Consider the following 11876-nt stretch of genomic DNA (forward strand, 5'->3'; position numbering starts at 1 on the left):
TTCAGCAAGATTCACACTCTGAACCAGGCTAGCCAGCATTAAACGGGTGCTCTGCACAAGTTCCCAGAGGCCGTTGTGCAACACGGCGCATTTACTGTTTCTGAGTAGAGAGGGGAGATGACGAATGGGCATGTCATCAACCAGAAATGGATAGAAAAATTCTTGCCCTTTCCCTGCTACTGACTTAACCAGTGCAATCAACCACGAGAAGGGCAAGAACAAACCCTAGTCCCCAACCCCAAGGGAGGAGTAACATGAATTTTAGATGCTTTCTCCTCAAACTTCTCACCACACCCAGGTGCTGTGCTATTCTAAATAAATCTATTCATTTCTGCGCAGCTAGAAAAAAGGGTTGCTTGCTATTCCAGTAATGGATGTTTGGACAGAGAAGCATGATCTTTGTTTTTCCTTCTCTGCCGATGCAGATATTTTATACTTCTTTGTTTGCATATTTATTCATTTGTCTTTGTACACATACAATAAACACTATAAAGGCAATTTGTCCTGAAAAGAAAAACTACAACTGTAATCTCACCATCCTAACTCATCAACCAGTTTCATTTCTAGAGTTTTCTGCAGGTGTGAGCATGTACACACATCTTCTACACAAGACGGAGGTCTGCTTTTGTGTTTCCACTCAGTATTAGGATGAAAACCATCTTCAAGCTCTGAGAAGACTTTCTAGCACCTTTTTCCCGATCCTAAAAAGAGCACGGTGATGTAGGACAATTGTAACTTGAGTTAATGTAGGAGTTAATGTCACAAAGGTAAGAGTTTTGGGGAAAATGAAAGATGTAACTGGGTGAGAATATTCACTTCGCTAGGACAGATGGCCCTCCTGCTCCACATGAACAGATTACAGGACCAGCCCAGGGTCACTAGCACACAGAGGGTCCTGTATGCGACAAGAGCACACTAGGCAGTCAAGTGTGTTAGGCATAGCCACACGTGCTGGCGGTACCAACACGTGGCAGCCATGTTTTTCTGTTCTCAGGAAGTTCCGAATGTAAAGGGGGGGACAGATACTGAAACAATCATTTCAATGCAGTCAAGAACAGAATATATAGAGGGAGGGATCTGGGCCTTTAGAGAAGGGAGTAGTAACCCCAGAGACTCCAAGAAATCTCCCCAGAGAGGGAGGTCTTGGGGGAGTTGGTTCACATTACAGGCACATTGACTATTCTAGGAATATTTCTCCTAAATAACACCTCTCTTCATCTTCTCTCTCTATTATTATCTCCTTGTTTGTATCTCCTCCCTGCCTCTCTCCCCAGGCTCCCCATTCCCTCCTGGGGAAAGATGGCTTACTTTGCAGACCGGTAGAAAACAGTAGCCTACATGTTCTGGTCTGCCTCACGTGCTGTCTTCCCTGGCTTCTACTCTCTCTGGGGAACAATTAAGTTGTTGTTGTTGTTGTTGTCATTGTTGTTTTGATCCTTCCAGTTCCTGTTTGCTGTGAACTGTATATAAAGCAAAGACACAGTGTCGACACAGTGCGTAAGGAAGCCAAGTGATCGATGCTGTGCACTGTGAAATGAATGTAAAATTACCACAATTGATGGTGCACCCAAAGCTGCGAAGTGATTGCTCGTTTCCTTTCAGGCATTCTGCCTCCAGAGATGGGAGAAGAGGAACTTTTAATATGCTCTCCTCTGACATGGGCTCTGGAAGGATGTACAATTCATGGTCCAGATCTATGACCTCCGGCCAGGACACAGCTCTCCTGAAGGCAACCAGACAAGCCCTCATTCTCCTACAGAGCAGTGGGACTATCACCAGGTATCTGGCAAGGCAGCCAAGCCCAGAGGGTTGTGCACAGAAACGCTCTACTGCGTCCCGCTCCAGTCATTGTCAGGTTCATCTCCCAGCGCCCATGGGTCCCTTAATACCTCCCAGGAACTGCTGCTCAGAGTCCCTTCATTCAAGGTCTCTCTTTCCCGCCCCATGAATAAGTTTGGTTTTCCCTATCTAGAGGGTTCCTCCCAGAGGCGGCTGGGAGCAGAGGCTAGCTCATTCCTGTGAGTCAAAGGGTGGCCCTGCAAATACTGCTACATGCACTTTGCCCATCCTCCCACCCCACTCTTCCTCAGAGACCCCTCAGCATGCTCCTAAGTATGGAGACCTTGACTGTTAAATTCTCAATGCGGAAGGGACTGCTCTCTTGCTACCATGCCTGGTTCCAGCTGCCTCCGAACAACTTCCCGGTGCCAGCCCACCGCCTCGGGGTCTGATGGGAGCTAGCTCTGCATCACAGCCTTGGATAGAAAAAGATACAGACGAGATGCGATGGCTCCACGTGTCCCCTGCGAATGGCCCTCTGCTTATACGGGAGCCCTCCCTGCAGCTGCTCCCGTGTTCCACATGTGCAAATGGGGTGTGGGCCTCCTCTGGGTCACAGCGCTCTGCGTTCTTGTTCCTTTTTTATTGAAGCCTATGTAACATCCAATGTTCTATTAGTTTCAGGTGTACAGCATATTGATTCAACAATTCTATACATTATTCAGTGCTCACGGCAAGTGGAGTTGCCATCTGTCACCATACAACATTATTGCAATATTATCGACTATATTCCTTATGCTGTACTCTTTATCTCCATGACTTATTTATTTCCTAACTGGAAGTTTATATCTTCTAATCCCCTTTATTGTGCCCATCCCCCCACACATCTCCCCTCTCGCAACCACAGTTCATTCTCCATATTTAAGGGTCTGGTTTTTGTTTGTTTTTAGATTGCACATATAAGTGAAATCATATGGTATTTGTCTTTTTTTGCCTGACTTAATTTCACTTAGCATAATACCCTCTAGGTCCATCCATGTTGTTGCAAATGGCAAGATCTCACTCTCTCTCTATGGCTGAGTAATGTTGGAGTGTGCGTGCGTGCGTGCGTGCGTGTGTGTGTGTGAATCACATCTTCTTTATCCATTCATCTATTAATGGACACTTGAGCTGCCCCCATATCTTGGCTACTGTAAACGAAGTGGCAATAAACACAGGGGTACATACATCTTTTCAAATTAGTGTTTTTGTATTCTTTGGGTAAATACTCAGTAGTGGGATTATTGGATCATAGGGTAGTTCTATTTTTAATTTTTTAGGTAACCTCCTTACCATTTTCCACAGTGGCTGTACCAGCTTGCATTCCCATCAGTAGTGCATGAAGGTTTTTCTCCACATCCTTGCCAAAATTTGTTTCTTGTGATTCTAGCCATGCTGACAGGTGTAAGGTGGTATCTCACTGTGGTGTTGATTTGCAATTTCCCCGATGATGAGTGATGTTGAGCATCTTTTCATGTGTCTGTTGGCCACCTTATGTCTTCTTTGGAAAAATGTCTATTCAGGTCCTCTGCCCATTTTAAACTGGATTATTTGTGGGGTTTTTTCTTTTCTTTTTCTTTTTCTTTTTTTTTTTTTTTAGTGTTGAGTTATATAAATTCTGTATACAGTTTGGATATTACCTCCCTTACCAGGTATATCATTTGCAAATATCTTCTCCCATTCTGTAGGTTGCCTTTTTGTTTTGTTGATGATTTCCTTCACTGTGCAAAAAGCCTTTTATTTTGGTGTGGTCCCAGTAGTTTATTTTTGCTTTTGTTTCCCTTGCTTCAGGAGACATATCTAGAAAAATGTTGCTAAGGTCAATGTCAAAGAAATTACTGCCTATGTTTTCTTCTGGGAGTTTTATGGTTTCGGGTCTTGCATTTAGGTCAATCCACTTTGAGTTCATTTTTGTATATGGTGTAAGAAAGTGGTTTCATGTCATTCCTTTACCTGTCGCTGTCCAGTTTTCCCAGCACCATTTATTGACGAGACTGTCTTTCCCCATGGTATATTCTTGCCTCCTTTGTCATAGATTAATTGACCATGTAAGCATGGATTTACTTCTGGGCTTTCCATTCTGTCCCATTGATCTGGCTATTTTTGTGCCAATACCTTACTGTTTCAATTCCTGCAGTTTTGTAGCCTGTTTTGAAATCTGGGATTGTGATACCTCTAGCTTTGTTCTTCTTTCTCAAGATTGCTTTGATGCTGTGTTATGAATTCTTTAAGTGCATTCTGAAGACCCACTTGAGTCCAGCCTCATGTAACCCCTAAGGGAGACTCCCTGAATACCTTTTACTCAGCAGGTAAATTTTGCATGCTTACTGAATTATTTGAAATTACTTTGTTTTTTTTGGCTAGTGAATCCTACCGTTACCCAGTTGTAACTTGGGGCATAGATGAGATAGAAGCTCAACTGATGTGAGGCGGGAGAGAAAGACAGAGCAAGAGCATGAAATAACCCTGCCAGACAGGCGCTAACATCCTGGTGTGAAAGCCAAGGGAACAAGGTGACTGACACCCGGAAACGTACTTCACATGCAAAGCGGCAAAGAGCCTAGGAAAGAAGATCGACCCTGGGTCCTGGGTACGTCCTGGCTTGAGCCCTTTTGAGTTAATCCAGCATTGCTCAAGTTGCTTCATTGCTCTCAGCCTGTTTCCTCCTCCGTAAAATCCATCCCCTATGACCGTATGGATTAAACGAGATAATACAAGCAGAAAAACTTTGCACAGTACCTCTCACATAGTTAGAGCTTAACCAACATGGTTCACTATTATTACAGAGGTTCGCACAGCGAGTGTGATGGAAGCGTGTCTGATTCCAGACCGCTTGGGCTGTGTCTACGAGGCCACGTGTGTGGCCGTCCCTGTCCTTCCTCTCAGAGTCCAGTTCTAGGAAGTGGATGCGTCACCGCCTGCTGAATCACTCCTGACACGGATCTGGCGAGGAGCGACACGTGCTCCCGGCTCTGCTGCTCCCCGGGTCTTGCCTCCCCAGCAGCTCGGGGCGCAGCTGAGGAAGTTCACGGGCCTTGCCAACCAGGATTGCTCAAGAGGGCCCAGCAAGGACCGCAAGGGCTGCTCCGTGCCAGGCCGCACAGAGCCTCTGCGGTGGGAATGGGTGGGCTGGGGAGGTGAGGGGCTGCCTACCCCCGAGCACTTGCGGAGGCAGGAGAGGGAACCAACAGAACCACTCTCTAGCCAAACCACAATCCATGCGATCTTCGAAGGAGAAGTTAAATGATGAGACTCTCTCAACCCAGAAAAATGGTGATTTAGATGGCCCAAAAAATAAAAGGAGAAAAAAAAAAAGGCAAAAGGAATTGAGATAGAACCACAAACACAGTCTGTACCACCAAATGGCACAGTTTTAACACCAGACGGAAACCATTCAGACCTCCAGCACTTCAGCACAAGATAAGGAAATGGCCCGTTCTGAAGTGGGTACGGCAGAGACAGTGAATCTATTGCTTATTAAGTGGCAGCGTTAAAATATATTCCTTGTTGTTTATACCCTGCCTGTTTCCAAAGTAAGGATTTGAAACTGCAGCTCACAATGAAAAACAAAATGAAGGACTTGTTCCCAGACCACCCTGGAGTGTGAAAGGCGTTTCAATTCCTGTAGGTCCCCCAGCATGCAGGGCCCCACATCCATAGACGCCATGAAGCTAAATAAAGTTTGGCAAATACTTCCTCCAGTCTCATTTACTAACAAGGAGACTGACGCCCAGGGAGGGGAAGGAATGTTCTAAAGAGCAGTTACTCAGTGTATCGATGAGAGCCCGACCGGGAAAAGAGACACGACACAGAATGAAACAGAGGAAATGTCACGCAAGGACTTGGTTGCACAGGTGATGGGATTCGGGAAAGCCAACAGGGGCCAGTGAGGCCAACCCGAGAACCAGGAGCAGAGAGCCAGTGACCCCAGCTGGAAGGAGAAGAAGGAGGAGGCAGAATTAATTGCAGGAGCCCAGGGGTCGCTCTCCTGGCAAAGGCTGGGAGCCTCCTCCTGTGGGAACTGGTACCGCCAAGGTTAGAGATGGCTGCCTGAGGCAGAGAGGAAGGAGAGGAATATCCTGGCTTTCTCCTCACTCCCACCCTCCATCACCTTTCCATGCCTCCCATTGGTCAGACCAAGCAAGAAGCCAGGAGATGCGGCCGTGGGGGTGGGGGGGTTGCGAGGTGCTAAGCAGGGCAAGAATAAGGCTCAGGCCTGTAAGCACACCATCCATCATTAAACGCTCATTTCTTGGGCGCCCCTCTGGGCAATACTGCTGTCCTGGCAGAAACCTGAATCTTTTGGTAGCAGCCATCAGAGCTGCCTCTCGTGAGTAAACTCTGGGGGCCCTGTCCCAGGGTGCCAGTGAGCGCATCCCGGTAAGTCTCCCGATCAGGGCTAGGCTCACACATAACGGAACACCATGACCAATCTTTCTGGATAGCAAATACAAAAATATGTATTTGGGTTTCCATAGATTGATTTTTTTTTCCTTTAGGAGGGGCCTTTAGGGAAATACAGACGTCCTACAATTTTCAGTTTAGAGTGGAAGCATTGCCAGGAAGTGGCTTGTGGGGGGAAGGACTTTAGCCCATTAAAACACCCATCGGCTCCCCTAAGCTATCCCCAATAGACAAGCAGTTGAAGGAAAACCAGAACCTATGCATACGCAGCTTCAAGCCAGGTGTCTAACCTCTACCTTGTGAGTAGATTATGGCTCCTAAGTCCTCTCTCGGTAGAGATTCTAGAGCTGCACTTACCAAGAGGCAGGGGCAATGTTGGCCACCTAGCTCACCAGGGGCACTAACCAGTCGCAGGCAAGGGCGGTGCCACAACATTGTCCTGAGACCTCTTGTGTGCCAGGAGTTAACTCTTTCAGTGCTGCACTTGCAAGGTGTTAGTGGGGGGGGGTGCAGGGCACTGACAATTTGCCCACTGATTCAGAAGCATCTCAGTAGTTTCTTGTTTTTAAAGATTCCGTTTATTTGAGAGAGTGGGGAGAGAGTGCATGCTCACATGGGGCAGGGGCAGAGGGAGCTGGAGAAGCAGACTCCCTGCTGAGCAGGGACCCCCCCCCCTTGATGATGGATGATGATGACAACGCAGGGACTCGATCCCAGGACCCCGGGATCATGAGCTGAGCTGAAGACAGACACTCAACCGACTGAGCCCCCCAGGCGTCCCGCGTCTCAGTGGTTTGAAAACCAGATGGCGGTTCTGGTAAGTACTGCCAAGTATGGACATTGCCATGAGGTTCCTGACACAGGGCGCTCACTGACGCCTTGCAGGGAGCCCAGCAAGAGAGTCTTAGCAGCTCCAGCAGGGCTCGCCTGTACTCCTCCGTTCTCTCTCTGGGACCACTGCTGCCTCCAGAGCAGCGACATCCCCGACCCGTGCTCAGGGGCTTGGTCCCCAGCACAGTGCCGGTCACACAGGCGAGAAAAGTGACCATGGATGCTCGTGGAACACACGAAAGCCTGAGACGCTCTCCCTCCCTCAGGGACAAGTGTTTGGGGTTTTTTTCTTTTTCCAAGATCTTCCAGAAAAAGCAGAACCTTTGCCCAGACAGGGCAAGTGTGTCACAAAGTTCTGCTTTCACTGTGTGTTAAGTGGAAATGATTAGGCAAGCGAGTAGTAAGAGATTCCTCTCTGCGTTTCCTCCGTATTGGGAGGTCCTGCCTGGGCCTCTGCACACTCAGACCAACAGTAAAAACTGCCATGATTTGCACTGATAACCCCAGGATGCCTCGCTTATCTGTCATCGGGGCTTGTCCACAGAGAATGCTGCCAAAAGGGCCACTTCCTGCACACGTATGTTGGTGTGAAGATACTGGGGTATGGTGTGTGTGTGTGTGTGTGTGTGTGTGTGTGTGTGTGTGTGTGTTCGGGACTGACTTGAAGGAGTTGGTGTTGACAAAAGTGGTAGCGCTTATTTCAAGTGCCTTTGGCTAACCAAGGGCGGTGAAGTCTGGACTAGGGTCACAAAACTCCTGCCACTAAGACGATGGCAAGTGTCTTCACGCCACGCCCGCTCCCTGAGCACTGACTCGGTGCTAGGTTAGGCATCTTACATCCTCAGATGGAATCCGTAGTTCTGCACCACCTCATTCTCCCCACTTTACAAATGTCCTCAGCGCTCATGGGGGTATGTAGGGGTGACCCAACCACCCCGCCTCCAGGGGCTTCCCAGCTGGCCTGGACTCACAGGTGTGGGAGATAAGGGGAGGCATTTGGGTTGGCTGACCTTTAGATTGGGATCTGGTCAGAATCCCTTGGGAATCTCTCTAAAAATACCATTGTTGGGGCCTCTCCCCAGATCAGTTAAAGCACATTTGTTAAGGATGCACCCTGGGCATTGTGTGTTTTGTGCTGGTGTTAACTCCGCAGCTGATTCTAATGAGCCTCCAGGGTTGTTAGCCACCGCCTGGGATTCTAGGTTTGACCTGATCTTTTGGGCTGGTCATTGACCTCGAGTTGCTCTCTCTGTAAAAGGGGCTTCGTGGTGGCAGCAACTCCCCTCCCAGAAAGGGGAGCGGGAGTGCAGGAGCGCGAATAAGACAAGTCCCAGTGTCGGAGTCCCAGTTATAGCTCTTTGACTACCACGGACAAGCTAGCCTTTCTGAATCTCAGGCCACGATGGAACCAGTGTGGCTCATCTGAGTTAAATCATGACAGGTACACAGATGGCTCAAAGAGATGGTTTGGACCTGGCAGAGAGGAAGCACCCAATGCATGCGAGCTGATGGCGTTGTCAGATTTCCCTGAGTTCTGTGGAAGCGCCGTCTACCCAAGATCGTGGTTGTCTCGTAATGATTCAGTATTGTTACACTGAACTGTGGTTCTCGAGTCCTTAGAAATGGAAAATGTTGCCTAAATGAAGGGGAAGGAGGACAAAGGAGGACCTCGAGGACTGAGAACAGGAGGTGTTTCCCAATAGCAGAGAAGGGGTGGTCCGATTGCTTTCTTCAGGTAGAATGGTCACAAACCAGTTCAGCGGGGGGCAGTTTTCCCTCGCAGTTAAGACAGCTTAGGGGGAGTTTCACAGATGCCCGTCACACACACACTCCTTGGGGTTTGGAAGAACTTCAGCTGAAGGGCACCAGCTAGAATGGACCGTGCACCTGAGCTTTGTGTCGGCTGCAAGGCTAAGCAGCCGCAGCGGCTCGGGGATGAAGACCAACCCACTAGCCGAGTTCACCAGGAGCCGGTGCTCTGCGCTCCCCACACGTGCAGAGCCTCGCCGCCAGCAGCCCGCACAGTAGCGAGACTCGGCAAGTGGAAGTGACCCCCGTGCCCTGGCTGTGCAGAGTCCTGGCCTTGCAATCGTCTAGCCCAACAACAGAGGAGGCCAGCCTGCCTAGTTGGAAAATAAAGTCTATTTAAGTAACTTTGGGAAGGAAAAAAAAAAAAGAATTTCATAGGTCTGAACACAGGAAGGATAAATTCAGATATCTCATTTGTTGTCTTTCTGTGAAATGACGCTCCATTCTTTCCACCACAGAACGTTCCTTAGCTGTACTTGGAAAGCAAAGTGGCTCCCCCTGGGTTTCCTTCTCCTTCCTGCAGGATTATATCATGTTGAAAAGTCTAGAACATGGGTTTGGAGAAGGCCCCACATAGCCGCTAAGCATGGTTGGCTTGAGGTCTAGACTCAGAAAACTGCAGTCTGGGACATGTAGTCAACAGCCTCTCAGATCACGACATCCCGTGCTCACAGGAAAAATAAAAGCCAACATTCAAAATTTAAAAGCCAAGAGTAACAGAACTTGTAGTTGAACTTACCTATTAATTCAACATTTGCTTCTCGGTTAATCCTTTTTTTTTTTTTTTTTTTATCCCATTCCCCCACCCCCCTCCCCTCTGAAGTCCTCAGTTTGTTTCTCATAGTCCATAGTCTCTCATGTTTCATTCCCCCTTCTGATTACCCCCCCTTTCTTTATCCCTTTCTTCCCCTACTGATCATCCTAGTTCTTATGTTCCATAGATGAGAGAAATCATATGATAGTTGTCTTTCTCTGCTTGACTTATTTCACTTAGCATTATCTCCTCCAGTGCCGTCCATGTTGTAGCAAATGTTGAGAACTCGTTCTTTCTGATAGCTGAGTAATATTCCATTGTATATATGGACCACAACTTCTTAATCCAGTCATCTGTTGAAGGGCATCTCGGCTCCTTCCACGATTTAGCTATTGTGGACATTGCTGCTATGAACATTGGGGTGCATATGGCCCTTCTCTTCACTACGTCTGTATCTTTGGGGTAAATACCCAGTAGTGCAATGGCTGGATCATAGGGTAGCTCAATTTTTAACTTTTTAAGGGACCTCCACACGGTTTTCCAGAGTGGCTGTACCAACTTGCATTCCCACCAACAATGTAGGAGGGATCCCCTTTCTCCACATCCTCTCCAACAATTGTTGTTTCTTGCCTTGTCTATTTTTGCCATTCTAACTGGCGTAAGGTGGTATCTCAGTGTGGTTTTGATTTGAATTTCCTTGATGGCTAATGATTTTGAACATTTTTTCATGTGTCTGTTAGCCATTTGTATGTCTTCATTGGAAAAGTGTCTGTTCATATCTTCTGCCCATTTTTTGATTTGTTTATTTGTTTCTCGTGTATTGAGTTTGAGAAGTTCTTTGTAGATCTTGGATACCAGTCCTTTATCTGTAGTGTCATTTGCAAATATATTCTCCCATTCCGTGGGCTGCCTCTTAGTTTTTCTGACTGTTTCCTTGGCTGTGCAGAAACTTTTAATCTTGATGAAGTCCCATAAATTCATTTTATCTTTTGTTTCTCTTGCCTTTGGGGATGTGTCATGAAAAAGGTTGCTTTGGCCGATGTCGTAGAGGTTGCTGCCTATGTTCTCCTCTAGAATTTTGATGGATTCCTGTCTCACATCGAGGTCTTTCATCCATTTGGAGTTTATTTTTGTGTATGGTGTGAGAGAGTGGTCAAGTTTCATTCTTTTGCATGTAGCTGTCCAATTTTCCCAGCACCATTTATTGAAGAGACTGTCTTTTTCCCACCGGATGTTTTTTCCTGCTTTATCAAATATTAGTTGCCCAAAGAGCCGAGGGTCCATTTCTGGGCTCTCTATTCTGTTCCATTGGTCTATGTGTCTGTTTTTGTGCCAGTACCATGCTGTCTTTGTGATCACAGCTTTGTAGTACAGCTCGAAATCCGGCATTGTGATGCCCCCAGCTTTGTTTTTCCTTTTCAACAGTTCCTTGGAGATTCGGGGCCTTTTCTGTTTCCATACAAATTTAAGGACTATTTGTTCCAGTTCTTTGAAAAATGTCCTCGGTATTTTGATCGGGATAGCATTGAAAGTGTAGATTGCTCTGGGTAGCATGGACATTTTAACTATGTTAATTCTTCCAATCCATGAGCATGGAATATCTTTCCATCTTTTTATGTCTTCCTCAATGTCTTTCAAGAGTGATTTATAGTTTCTAGAATATAGGTCCTTTACGTCTCTGGTTAAGTTAATTCCAAGGTAACGTATGGTTTTTGGTGCTATTGTAAATGGGATGGATTCCCTAATTTCTCTTTCTTCGGTCTCGTTATTCGTGTATAGAAATGCAACTGATTTCTGAGCATTGATTTTGTATCCCGCCACGTTACTGAATTGCTCTATAACTTCTAATAGTTTGGGAGTGGCTTCTTTTGGGTTTTCCATATAGAGTATCATGTCATCTGCAAAGAGAGACATTTTGACTTCTTCTTTGCCAATTTGAATACCTTTGATCCCTTTTTGTCGTCTGATTGCTGTTGCAAGGACTTCTAGTACTATGTTGAATAATAGTGGCGAGAGTGGGCATCCTTGTCGAGTTCCTGATCTTAAGGGAAAGGCTTCCAGCTTTTCCCCATTGAGAATAATATTTGCAGTAGGCTTTTCATAGATGGCTTTTATGAGATTGAGAAATGTACCTTCTATTCCTACACTCTGAAGGGTTTTAATCAGGAAAGGATGCTGTATTTTGTCAAATGCTTTTTCGGCATCGATTGAGAGGATCATATGGTTCCTGAGTCTTTTCTTGTTGATATGATGTATCACG

At 46.7% G+C, this 11876-nt stretch overlaps 1 long non-coding RNA gene across 1 annotated transcript; it reads left to right on the forward strand.

Annotated features, from left to right (window-relative positions):
* The first annotated feature begins 889 nt into the window (after nt 1–889).
* Nucleotides 890–5121, forward strand: LOC103667751. The gene is made up of 2 exons (XR_569848.2): nt 890–1779; nt 4183–5121. It is a non-coding gene; the product is annotated as an uncharacterized LOC103667751 (long non-coding RNA).
* Nucleotides 5122–11876: the final 6755 nt, after the last annotated feature.

This window comes from Ursus maritimus, unplaced genomic scaffold (assembly GCF_017311325.1).
Source record: "Ursus maritimus isolate PB19 unplaced genomic scaffold, ASM1731132v1 scaffold_7, whole genome shotgun sequence".
NCBI lineage: Eukaryota > Metazoa > Chordata > Mammalia > Carnivora > Ursidae > Ursus > Ursus maritimus.